The following is a 14,314-nucleotide window of genomic DNA, read 5'->3' as shown; positions in this document are numbered from 1 at the left end:
CTGTGCCGGTGCACGCGTCGCCGCGCCGGCGCCCCACCACCGCTCCCGGGGACCAATTGTCGATCCTCTGGGTCCTGTGTCGATCGTTCTCGATCGTCCAAGGGTCGTCGCCGCGGTGGGGTGCCAGGATCACGCGACTTTTCCAACTTTACTCGATCGCCGGACTCGACCCGGCCGCCACCGATCGAATTTACCGTTGCGGTCCATCCGGCGATTAACCAGCCCAGTACCGCGGACGATCTATAGATCGCGCGTGCATTACCGATCCACGTGCGAAGTTTTCGACGAGTTAAACAGTTACGCATTCCATCAAACATTTAAATTCTATTTAAATTCTAGCGCGATCTTCTAAGCGAACGTTCTAGTACCGCGCGGGCATGTGTTTCTTAAAATTCGCATAATTCTCGAAGTTGCAGATAATAGCATTTGAAATTCGCATGCTGATGTTCACAATTGTTTATACTTTCATGTGGATCAAGTCCCGTGGTCAACGCTTCGAGACATTTCCTTATAATCATTCTCGAAGTTTAGAATAGAATGTGCGCGTCAATCACTGTGCCTGAAAGTGACGTCCGTCAATGAGCTGGTTGGAATGACGAAAATGAATTGGTCAAATCTCTCGACATTTTACGTTGTGAGTGTAACGAACATTCGAGCAGTTTAACCTTGGAAAAATAGCTTCATCTTTCATTTATGTGCGTGCCAGTTGAACGGCTGGATTCTCATTTTGCAATTATAAACATTATAAAGCTTTATTGTTTGCTGGAGGTGATTGACGTCAACCGAATTTAAGTGAATTTTTCAGTATGGGAACAGTATTGTTTAAACTTTCGTATAAACATCGATTATTCTGGTACACTCAACCAACGAAGCTTCTTCGTCATTCCGATCGTCTGCAATTTTTGCAGAAATTATTCGAAGTTCAGTTAAAAATAGAAATTGAATCGTTTGATGGAATTTTGTAAATTTTGTCACGTTTTAAAAAGTGTACACCGATCTTTTAGTCTCCCTGTATACCTGTGAAATGTGTTCGCTTAATAGAGAAGACGTATATCGGATGTTCGTATAATCGAAGTTTCACTGTATTTCGTGTTATAAAATAACACGAATGCATCATTAGCTGCAAACATGATTGCAAGTTCAATGTGTCGATGTCGCTTCGAATGCTGTTCTGACATTCTACAAGCATGAACGTAAACATTGTGTACCCTGGCAAAGAGATAGCGGTATAAACATCTTTCAGTTGTGAGCAACTGATTGCGCAACATTCAGTGTGAAACAAAGTTTTCCAAATGTATGGCAACATAAAATTATCAAATTTAATCAAAAATAAATTTTGTTCAAATTTCATTAAAAATAAATGTTATTTAAATTTAATTAAAAATATAAATAAAGATATTTATTGAAATTTAATTGAAAATAAATGTTGTTGACATTTAATTAAAAATAAATTTTGTTAAAATTTAATTAAAAATACATGTTATTCAAATTTAATTAAAAATAGATTTTATTGAAATTTAATTGAAAATACATGTTATTCAAATTTAATTAAAAATGCATTTTACTCAAATCTAATAAAAAATAAATTCTATACAAATTTAATCAAAAATAAATTGCACAAAAATTTAATATCATAAATAAATATTGCACAAAAATTTAATATCATAAATAATATTAATAATAATAATAGTAATAATTGTTGATAACGCAAAGAATTTAATATTAAATACCGGCGATATTAAAATTTGAGAAAGCATGCGATTACAAAGATAGTGAAAATAATTAATCGAAAATCATTATCAATTTCTTAAAAACCTGAAAATTACAAAAAGAAGAAAAGTGTCGGTTGCGAAGATACGACAAGACGAACGGCTTCAAATTCGAGGCCATCTGCAAGGCAAATTGTGCGAAGAAATATTAGATTAATAATCAATTTAAAAACTGTTCGTGGTATTTGAAAAAAAGTGTAAACATTTCAAACGTGGGAAATAACGACGTAAAACTTGGTCAAAGGAGCGACGATAAGTTCGTTGTTTGCTGTCCGATGAAAAATATGTACGGACGGATAAAAACTGTCGAATAATCATATTTACTGACCGAAGCGATTAGATCCCGACGTAAATTATGGGTTCTCATAGTAATCACCACGGCTTAAGAGAAGATCGAAAATGTCAATGGTCTTAAAAAGTGAAACAATAGCAACAAAATATTGTCAAAAAATCTAAAAATCCTTGCCAAGAAAAATAATTGTGTTAATTAAATGTCAACCGGGTGCCAAGAATAATTAAACATTGAACATTAACCAAAACTTCGTCGTTTGTTCAGATTTCTTGCCTAAAAACAAATTTACGTTGTTCTCTGTTCAATTATTTGCAATATTTGCATATCACTTAGAAGAATGTGCAAAAACAAAACCTAATTCACATTACTCGATAAAAAAAGATTAAGTAATTCTTAGAGTGAGCTATGTTTTTGTTAGGGAGTGTACTAAACTATCCAAACACGCGTTAAAACTAGGAAAACAGAGAGGACGTTAGTTAAGTCTGACTCGCAGCCATATGACATAATCCATTAGATGCCACTGCCACGGCGAAGTATTATGTAATTGCTTGATAACAGTTATGTACGGACGTAATCATGATTTCTGTTATCAATTTATTGTCGACGAAGATAATCTTCGAGATTTGCTACCTCTTTCCTTATTCTACATATATTCATTTATGTCTATCTACATTGTAAATTATCCACATTGTATGCTAACCACATTGTGCATTCTTTATACTGTACAATAGTTACATTGTGTATCCTTTGCGTTGCATGCTACTGCATTGTAAATTCTCTACATTATGCATTGTCTACATTGTACATTCCCAACACTGTCAACCGACTACATTGTACGTTTTCTACATTGTCAACTAAATTCTCTGAATTGTAATTTCCTACATTCTAAATTCTCTGAATTGTAATTACCTGCATTGTAAATTCTCTGAATTGTAATTTTCTACATTGTAAATTTTCTGAGTTGTAACTCATTACATTGTAAATTCTCTGAATTGTAATTTTCTACATTGTAAATTTTCTGAGTTGTAACTCATTACATTGTAAATTCTCTGAATTGCAATTTTCTACATTGGACATTTCCTACATTATGAACTTTCTGCACCGTATATTTTCTACACATTTTCTACATTCTACATTTTCAGCATTATACACTATATACATTCTACGTACTCTACGTTGTATAATTTCTATATTATGCACTTTCTACACTGTACATTCTCAACACTGTCAACCGACTACATTGTACGTTTTCTACATTATACGCTATCTGCATTCTGCATTCCTTACATTGTAAATTCTTTACCCTTTGCACTTTTTACATTGTACATTCTCTGCATTGCAGCTTTTCTGTACCGTACATTTTCTGCGTTATACATTATCTGCATTCTGCGTTTTCTACATTGTGTGCTCTCTACATTCTAAATTTTCTATATTGTGCACTTTCTACATTGTACATTTCCTACATTGTCAACTAAATTCTCTGAATTGTAATTTTGTACATTCTAAATTCTCTGAATTGTAATTATTTGCATTGTAAATTCTCTGAATTGTAATTACCTGCATTGTAAATTCACTGAATTGTAATTTTTTTCTACATTGTAAATTTTCTGTGTTGTAACTTTCTACATTGTAAATTCTCTGAATTGCAATTTTCTACATTGTACATTTCCTACATTGTACACTTTCTATATTGTACATTTTCTACACAGTATACCTTCTACATTGTGCACATTCTACGTTGTATATTTTCTACATTGCATATTTTGTGTATCACACATTATCTCACATTACTATCTACATTGTGCACCCTTTACATTATACACGTTTTACATCATTCTTTAATCTTGTTTCTGAAACAGAAATTCGAAGTTCTAATTTCTGACAACACGAAAAACGAAAATTTGAGCACGGTAGACAACGTTTCCTTTCCGATTTTAATCAGAAATTGATTATTGCGTACCTAATCTCATTGATTTCGTCATTGAATTCCTGATCGTCCGCTTTAAGAATGTTTCAACAAGATACACGAACGAATTCTCCTCGAACGTCTTTGATAAATTTGTTTGATGTTTCTTGACAGCCATGATTGAGAATATTTACCCGGAAGAACACGAATCGTACATGAAGATCATTGCTAAAATTATTCGTTGACGTAGTTTGTAATCGACAATTCGTGGTACGCATGATCTCGTCCTTTGCATGATTCTTGAGAAAGTAAATACTGGAACGAGTGTCGATAAATCTATATAACGGGTAACCTATTTAAAACGAACAATGAAAACATAATGCAGACGTAATCTAAACCTGACATAGACCTAACTTGCACCTAACTATACTTATAAAACTTGCAAATCTATAGTTCAGAATTCTTTTATAATTTGAGTGAAGATAAATATATGCAACGGGTGATCTATTTTAAACAAGTAACGAAGACCTAATCCGGATTTAACCTAGACCTGACACAGACCTAACTCGGACCTAACTATACTTATATATCTCGCAAATCTATGGTTTAGAATTCTTTTATAATTTCAGTGATGATAAAGCTATGTAACGAGTGATCTATTTTAAACAAATAATGAAGACCTAATCTAGATTTAAACCAGACCTGACACAGACCTAACTTGAACCTAACTATACTTATAAATCTCTATAGTACTAAATATCTATAATTTAGGATTCTTCTATAATTACAGTAACGATAAATCTATATAACCGGTGATCTATTTAAAACAAATAGAGATGACCTAATCCGCATTTAATCTAGACCTGACACAGATCTAACTTGTACCTAACTACACTCATAAGGCTCGCTAATTTACAATTTATACTTTTTTTTGTATCTACCTATATCACGGGAGACCCATTTAAAAGGAACAACGCTTATGACGCTTGCACATTTATAATTTTTAATTTATTCTAATTTGATTGTCGATTAACCTATATGCATGACCAATAAAACGACTGATGAATATCACATTCTCGGAAATGGACTTCAAGCGGAAACAACATCGTGGATTATTTGCAAGTAGAATTTTCAGTTTCCGATCGATTCGCGAGGACAAAATCACGGGTGGCTGTATATTGCTATCGATTTCGGTGTCAGATGGCGCAAAGATTTCGCGGTCTCCTTGTAACATATTCCGAAAAGTTGAACGAAAGGTAGCTGGATCGTAATCAGCGGATTCGCGGGTATAGTTAATTAGGACTCGGCCGAGTGTCCCCGTTCTTGCCCGGGCCTGTTTCATAATGCAATATTTGACGCGGGGCCGTAGTTGAGGATTCGTTGGTCGGTCAGAACGAGCATCTGGATGCTGCTTGCGCACGACCTTGCCGGTGAACGACGCGTTCCTGCAGCCGGCGAGCAACCGGCTCGCCTTCGCGAGAGGTGCACAAAACGATCACCTTCCATTCCAGTGCAACCGCGCAAGTAACATTGGCCCTCATGACCTTGTGACACTTAGGCCGGCCGCACTCTTTCGGCGCTATCAATGAACCGTAACTGCTCCGTGGATTCGGGCATTCCGCGAATCGGGACGCGTTTTTCTAGCGACCGCGACGAGCAGACCACGCTGGGCCGAGAACACGTTCTAGCTGGACAAAATAGTTTCGGCGTTTCCTCAAAGGTGAATATCGAGGTCTGGCGATCTTCATCTTCGAACGCGACGTCGATGTTAACAATTCGAACAATTTCTTCGTGTTTAATTGTTAATTTTCATCTCTTTGTCATTGTTTAGTATATCGAAAAGAATGAAGCAGATATGCTAAAGTGCGGTGTCCCGAGGTTTCGAACCTTTCAAAAATTAATTTTGCGTCTGCAGTTGAAGAAATTATCGTTATTCGATAACATATTGTTGCAACGATTAATTATATCGATGAACTCCATGCACGATTCGTGTCCCTTCGGACAAACATTCCCGATCATGACTGTCATGAAACGTCACAAACGAGCTTATCGAAGGCTTCGCTCCGGTAAAATTCGTGTCCCTAGCGAAAACATTTTTGAAAACACTCGATCGGCGGTTCGATCGTGAATCGCTGATTAAAAATCGCGGCGGATTTTATCGAATTTCTCTCGCGCGCGATTCGTGTACATCGGGAAAACATTTTCGGCACTGGCTTCGATAATGGCGAATTTTATCGTCGAATTTTTAATCGAATTTTTCTCGGCCGTGTTCTTTCGGGCAAATAACCTCAATCGAGATTTCCGAACGTCACCGAACGACTTTTTATCGGCGACTTTCGACTACGATGCGTGTCCTTTCGGAAAACAATCCGGCCACGTGAAATTCCGAGCGACGAAGGCATTGAAAGAATTTAAGATAGTGCCTACATTCTTCGCCATTCGTTCAGATCGTCAAAGGAAGAAATAGATTTTTATGCAAATCTCGTTCATTTTAAGCGATTCGGACACTATTTATTTTGCATAAAGATCCGCCGACCGATGACAAACCACTGATTGAAAATCCGGTCGAAAGCATCGTCAGATTTCATCGAAATTTGTCAACGTATTCAACGACAAATCGACGACTAAGGATCGTGCGTAGAGGCATATTTTTTGGCACGCGGGATGCTGCGCTCAGAAATTCCATCTAACGGTGCTAATTAACGGAGCTGACGTCTCTAACAAGTGCAATGCATTTTTCTCTAGCGTTTTCGTTGCATCATAGACAAACAGTCGAGTTCCTCGAAATCTGGCTATAATGAATGTATTGATTTTTTCGATTAGATCAATTGCGCTTGAGACTGGAATAGTACCATTATTTGCAAATGAATTGCGCTATTATTACGAATGCATGTATAAATTTTTATAAACATCGTATTTTTGTTTACACTATTTCACTTTCATGCAAATTTTATGTTATAAGCTGGATGTAATTAAAGGTATTCACAAATTTCACTATTATCACAAATGCATTTATAAATTTTTATTAACATTGTATTTTTGTTTACACTATTTTACTTTGATACGAATTTTCTGTCGTAAATTTGATCTAAATAAAGATGTTTAAAAATCTTGTTCTAGTATCTGGCATAGTCAAACTAATTAAAACCTTCGCACATTTTTGCATTTCAGATAAACAAAATGGCCGCAGCCATGATCGCCATGGGTTTTTTGAAATTCAACTACCGTTTCAAAGTCGCCAACGCCACCAATCTTCATCTCTTTTAGTCCAAAACATTGTTAAATGTTTCTTGAACGCAAATAAATAAACCTTGTAAATGTGAAAATTGTTATAGATAATTGGTATACAGTTACATCACAGAAAAATCTCAAGGGAAGTAAAACGCGCGCGCACGCGCGAAAGTTTATATTGGTATACTCCCTTGCTTACTCGCCGTGCTACGGAGACGCGACACGAATTTTCCTACACGGTTGCATTCCGTGGAAACATTTGTCCGGTCGGTGTGCCGATTGCGCAACAATCGCCGGCGAGTACGTCGGATTCATTGAGCAAAGTCCCGACGAAATGCGTCAATTTTTGGAATCGGCCGAGTGTTCGACTCGTCCCGCATTAATGCGAGCCACGTATCTCGATAAGTACTCGTCAACGGTGAATTATTCATGGTGCTCGATGTATCGACTGTCCGCCTGACGAGTACCCTCATGCTAACGATGGACCACCGCTGAAAGGATAGCGATATTATCGTTGATTTACCCGAGTCACCTACGCAATCGATTTATCGAGAAGAAACCGCCGTCACGGAATATTCACGCAACTGACCGGGTGCAACTTTTTGTCTCATAATCGACTAAATCACTAATTCAATCTCGTAATTCATCTGTCAATAGCTTAAACGATTTTTACGAAATTCGAACAAGTCAGGATTTTATTTTCAGTAATGTCCATTTTACGCTTGTAATTGTAACACCGATGGATAGCTGAGATTCTTCTGACTAAAACGAGCCCAAACACGACGGTGATCGGACCACGAAGACCTCGTTACAATATACTAAGTGACCGAAATAACTTGATCAATTTCGATATTTTACTTGTTCTTAGATAACACGCACAAATGTCAAAGAGATGTTCTATTTCAATGTTATGACGGACAGAAGATTTGTCCCAAGTCACGCTTTCCGCAATTTTAATGTATTCATTTTTTTTGTTTTAAAAATGATATTTTGATCATTATAACGTAATATCTAGCGCCAAGATCCATTGAATTACCAGGTAATTAATCATCAAGAAAATATTTTGCTTTGACGTTTTCGCAAGAACAACTAAAATACGGAAAGCGATCGAGTTACTTCGTCCACCCGGTATATAGTAATAAAATCTCCGGTGAACGTGGTACGATTTCTATCGTGTTTGGACTCATTTTAATCAGAAGAAACTCAGCTATCCATCGATGCTAGAATTACAAAACTAAGACGACAAGTACTGAAAATTAAGTTTCCTTAATTGCATGTTTATCTTTCGCTGCTCGCGGTGTCGCATTGAACGCCAATCCTCGATCGCCTATCCTTGCGTCCGACACGTTTGTTACACGCCAATCGTAACCGAAACAATCGGTCGCGACAGAATTTTTACACGCTCGATTAGATTTATTGTCGGGCGCAGCTTCATTAAGCAGAAAATGTTGTCGACTCATGTTTTCTGTATAACGCAATCGTGTGAAACAGCAAATCATTTCAAACTGTCACTTCCGGCGCTCGGTGCCAAAACACATTGTTCTAAATAAAGACGGCGTTCGGTAAAACAAGCGAAAAGTGATGGATTATTTTTCCTTCAATGCGTCCAATGCAGATTTTTCGAATGTTGAAATCCCAGTACCTCTAATTAGTCGTTGTTGTCTAACGTTCTTACCGCAATGTTAATTATCAATTGGTAATTATTACTTACTTTTAGTCTCAATAATTAAATATGTAACTGAGTGTCATGTGTATTAATAAACTAATTCTGTTGTTGTAATATTACTACTCGGATGGCGGACTTTTTTTCGTACTATAAATGAGTATACATTATAGAATTAGCGTAGTAATTGTGTTCATCAATTTGTTTTCCAATTTCCTTTTAATCTTTTTGTCCAATTTTGTTCATAAAGTTTTTATTCAATTACTCTTAGCCTTTCGTGTTGAATTTTTTTTTAAATTCGTTTCAATTCTGATGTCATGGCATATTAACACATTGATTCGTATCGCAAAAACATTTGACAATTTATTTCCACCTGCGGCTGAACTCGACGAAAGAAATGAAATCGTTAGCGTGTTTTTTCAAAGCGATAATTTTACACCTGTCGAACAGTAGCGCAATCGTCGTAATAGTTAGTAGTCAGTAATTCATTTAAACCAGTTCTATAATAGTTTCGGCAAAAAGCTTTTATTCGCCAATCGCGTCGTCCAAGACATGTATAAGAAAAACAGGAACAAGAACCGCCTGTCCCACCGAATGGCAATCACCGCGTAAACTACTCTCGATTAACCCTAGAAAGATAACCATATGACAACGTACGTAAAAGATAACCATACGCTTCAGAGGCGCATGCTTTTCTAAGGCGTCAATTTTATACTAACAATGGATATTTATTTAAGTTAATCTAGTCATTTTAAAGGTTTGGCATTATTGTAAAAATAAAATGCATTTATATTATATTTTTTTATATTTTAAGTAATTTTAAACTTAAATCACTAGACCTCTATGAAAAATTAACAAAAATCAACAGTCTTCGCAGGCGCCTCTGCGACGTAGGTTATCTTTCTCGGGTTAAACAGACAAAATTACAATAGTTCGCGACGCTTCCGAGCTCGTTCCGGTGTTGCGTGCCCGGGACTGGGCAACACTGTCGAGCACAGACTCAATTGCCTCTTCCATATTCAAGCCACAACGCTGATTCGAAAAGCAAACACTCCGGTGCTGCGAATTCGTTGTCGCAAAAGACCAAACAAGCAATCGATCGGGAACATGTATACTGTAAATTATCGTTGTTGAAACTCGTTCGATCTATCCGACGGATACGGGATGAGGCACAAATTAGTTTCCACGATTTTTCAACCCCTTCCGATGGTCTGACAAAAAAATGTTCCCTATCGAAGTTAACCTTTTGAGCTCTGAATACTCCTGGCCGAAACTTTTTTGCCACACTGAAGTGACTATTCAAGGCGCAAACAGTAATAAATTATAGTGATTCTTTTGCAGAAGGTTAAATAATTAAAGACTGTTATTTTTGAGCATTAAGATTATGTATATATAAACATTAACAATTTAAAACATTAAATTTTACAATCAACTAAAAAACTTAATTTGATATTTACAACACACACAGGAATTAATAATTTAATTGTGTGTGAAAAATTTCAAGACAACTATCAATACATAGACCGATACGGGTGCCCCTGTATTAATTTTACACGAAAATAACTGCATATTGATTGAAAAAATCGACAAACGCATATATGCGTCCTTAGTCCAGGCCGATGACTTAGAGAAAACACATAAATGCGGCGTTAGGCTACGCGGATGACTTTCGCCAAACGCATATATGCGTCCATAGAGCTCTAATGGTTAATCAGTATTTAACCGACAAGAAATTGCAATTGTTTAAACTTAAAAACAAATTGATTTTCAATTAAAAAAGAGGTCACCGTTATATTTTTAAATGAAACTAGGTGATTTTAACTTCACAGTAGCGTAGGCGACGCCAAGACGAATTCAACGACCTGCTACATGATGACCTTCAGACGACACTGAAGGAAATATTGCCACGAATATACAGGTCCTGTTTGGAATCGTAATTCAATTCAAATAAAAAAAAATAAAATATTTTCTTCTTCCAAAAATTAAAAAAAAGAAAATAAATCTTCAGAAAGATTCGAAACTGGGACCTATAGTACTTATAACAGAATCGTACAAATGCTGCTAAAGAAACTTGAAGCCAAATTATCTCGAAAACGGAGGACCATTGGCAATGTTCGTGGGCCGAAGTCGTCGGTTGTACACGGTCGAGTAACAATCTTTATGGAAATGCCAGATCGACAAGGTCCCCAAGACCGTTCGATACTCCTCAATCGCACAGCGATCTGGAATTCGATTCAGCTGGCCAACATCGTTTCATCGTTATTTCAAGGTTTAAGGTTATGATATGCAGCAGGTCAATGAATTGGTCCCGACGCAATCTAGAATATTATCGAGTCAAAAATATATACTTTAACATTCTTAATGTGAACAAGAATTAATACAAATAAATATAACAAAAGAATGTTACGGGGTGAATGTGTGAGAAATCGTGCTAATCGTGCCGAACGGTCTGGAAATCCCTTTCGGCGGACAAAATTACCTTAATGTTATTCCAAGGTTTGGGGTTATGTTGCAGCAAGTTCGTTGAATTCGCCTCGAGGCCAGCTAGAATATTGCGATCCGAAAAATATGCGTACGTTGACGCTTGGAAAAAGTCGCGGCGAGACTTTCATTTTGCTGCAGTAATTGGCTCCACTACGTTATATTGGGTTGGCAACTAAGTAATTGCCGATTTCAGTTATAGATGTCTCTCACTCCCATTTTTATGATATCCTTAAATGTTATATTATAAAATTATTATTATTATTATTATTATGTTATTTTTTATTATCCGTGAATGTTAGCAACTAGGCAAATTGAATGCAGCGGTCAAGGAAAAGGTCAAGAAAAACCAGAATTGGTCAATCGTAAAGGTGTCATTTTCCAGCAGGACAATGCTAGGCCGCACACGTCTTTGTCCACTCGGCAAAAATTGATGGATATTGGTTGGGAATTGATGTTACACCCACCGTATAGCCCTGATCTCGCGCCATCGGATCACCACTTATTTCGATCCCTGGACAACTCCCTTCGTGGTAAAACTTTTAATGACGATGACGCTGTAAAATCTCACTTAACTCAGTTTTTGGCCGAAAAGGATCAGACTTTCTACGAGCGTGGAATTTTCAAGTTGTCAGAGAGATGGCAAGAGGTCATCGAACAAAATGGAAAATACATTACAGATTAAACTTCGTTCCAAGTAAAAAATAATTTTTCATTTCATTGAACAAATCGGCGATTACTTAGTTGCCAACCCAATAGTTCGACATGGACGAGAATCGAATGGTTCGACTGTGGAACGCTGAGATACGAGCTCCAAGAGCGACAGTGCTTCCGGTCATTCGTCACGCGTGAAAGTCCAAGGCGTTGTCCCACGATGTTTCGACCACCTGAGGCGATACATTCGACTGTGATGTATTTCGAGTATCTCTCGAGTTCTCAAGGTCAGTCGAGGCCATCACAGGCCTACATGGAACGCCGCGCGTGCCGATCTCCTTTGAAGCGTTCTGCGTCGCGCTCTGCTCCTCGTTATCTCCGAACTGGAAACCACGTCTCGGGTGCGTCACGTTCTGTTTCGGACTTGTTTTGACATGGAACAAAATGATGGCACGGTAGCATCGGTACAATTCGCAAGAGTTTCGGACATTTCGCTGGTTCTAAGTCGATATGGAGACTTCTTTTTTTGAGAAAAGCGCGATTCGGAGATATTCTACTGGGATAAGAGGACACTAAAGTGGTGAGGATGCGTCGTGACATAACAGCTGACCCACGCATCGTCACGTGACAGTTCCAAATTCAGTTTATTGGCGATCGCATGGGTCAAAGTGATGGCCCCCGCGCCATTTATTTTTAACGTAAAAGACTAGAAATCGCCTAATCCGAAGGAGTATCATTTTCTTCGATACATCTCGATTATAGAAACTACATTTACTTTTGGCCACAAATCTCGCGTTCCAGACTACCGGCGCGCTCGCATCCAATTTCGAAACAAGCCACGATATTTCAGACACTTTTAACGATCCGACAAACAAATGTTTCCAAGAAAAGTTGGTCAGTATTCGCTTCTCCGCATATCAGAGTATAAGGGCTTCAGAGAAAAACAATTTTTTTTCAAATAATGTTGGTCACCTCGATTTTTTAAAAGTTAACACATATCTTCGACTCGACGATATTCTAGCTTGTGTCGAGACGAATTCAACGACCTGCTGTACTGTAAGAATCAAAGCTTGGAAGAACGCTGAAACAATTGAATCCGAAGAAAGCGAATTCGCTGCATCGAAGAAAAGTTGACGAAGCGCGCGCGTCGTCGGGCAATTTAAATGATTAGCAGCCGGAGCCCAGCAGCTTCGGCGTAATCGGATAACTTGTAGTCGGAAGTTCCCAAGGCCTCGAAACTCATCTAATAACGGAGTAGGCGTGTTCCGACGCGTCCCTTTTTCCCTCCGTCGCGTAGTTGCTGTCATCGTTGCGTGGTTGCCGTCGCCGTCGGCGGCGGCGCTGTCGTCGCTCGGCCGTCCGCGTTCGGCACGCTGTGGTTTTTCGTCTCCGGCCGACAACGGTGACCTTGTGGCGGTGATTGCGTTTTGTTGTACGTTCGATGACCTCTCGCTCTCGCGATGGTTACATCGCCGTGTACCGGAGGCCGAGCGGCCGCGGATGCTGCCTTCGACGCGGACAAAGGAGACCTGTTTCCTTCGTCGCCCGTAGCCGGGCTTCCCCATGATCCCTTTCACCTTCTCCCCCATCCGGAAACGTAAGGAAAAGTGATGTTTATAAATTTTCGCGGGAAACGATGTTCGACTGGAAGATTTCAGCAAAATTTATACATCAATCTCACTTAATCGATCACTGAAAGTGCAAAAGATGTTCGAAAAGTTAGACGTAGAAGGAATTGTTTGGAAAAGTTAAATGTAAAAGAAATTATTTGAGAGCGTAAATGTAAAAGAAATTGTTTCGAAAATCAAATAGAAAACCAATCGTTTAGAAAAGCTAAATTTCCCCCATCCGGAAACATAGGGAAAAGTGATGTTTATAAATTTTCGCGGGAAACGATGTTCGACTGGAAGATTTCAGCAAACTTTTTACATCAATTTCACTTAATCGATCACTGAAAGTGCAAACGGTGTTGTTCGAAAAGTTAGACGTAGAAGAAATTGTTTGGAAAAGCTAAATTGTAAAATAAATTACTTGAGAGCGTAAATGTAAAAGAAATTGTTTTGAAAATCAAATAGAAAACCAATCGTTTAGAAAAGCTAAATTTCCCCCATCCGGAAACATAGGGAAAAGTGATGTTTATAAATTTTCGCGAGAAACGATGTTCGACTGGAAGATTTCAGCAAACTTTTAACATCAATTTCACTTAATCGATCACTGAAAGTGCAAACGGTGTTGTTCGAAAAGTTAGACGTAGAAGAAATTGTTTGGAAAAGCTAAATTGTAAAATAAATTACTTGAGAGCGTAAATGTAAAAGAAA

At 37.8% G+C, this 14,314-nt stretch overlaps 1 long non-coding RNA gene across 2 annotated transcripts; it reads left to right on the top strand.

Moving 5' to 3' along the window:
- Window positions 1-84: 84 nt before the first annotated feature.
- LOC117225710 (uncharacterized) lies at window positions 85-8,983 on the top strand. Of its 2 annotated transcripts, none has more exons than XR_013034831.1 (2): window positions 85-634; window positions 7,139-8,983. It is a non-coding gene; the product is annotated as an uncharacterized LOC117225710 (long non-coding RNA). The 2 variants fall into 2 exon arrangements; XR_004491577.2 differs by having other exon boundaries at window positions 85-1,059.
- Window positions 8,984-14,314: the final 5,331 nt, after the last annotated feature.

This window comes from Megalopta genalis, chromosome 14, assembly GCF_051020955.1.
Source record: "Megalopta genalis isolate 19385.01 chromosome 14, iyMegGena1_principal, whole genome shotgun sequence".
Classification (NCBI taxonomy): domain Eukaryota; kingdom Metazoa; phylum Arthropoda; class Insecta; order Hymenoptera; family Halictidae; genus Megalopta; species Megalopta genalis.
This window is presented reverse-complemented; position numbering and strand designations above follow the sequence as displayed.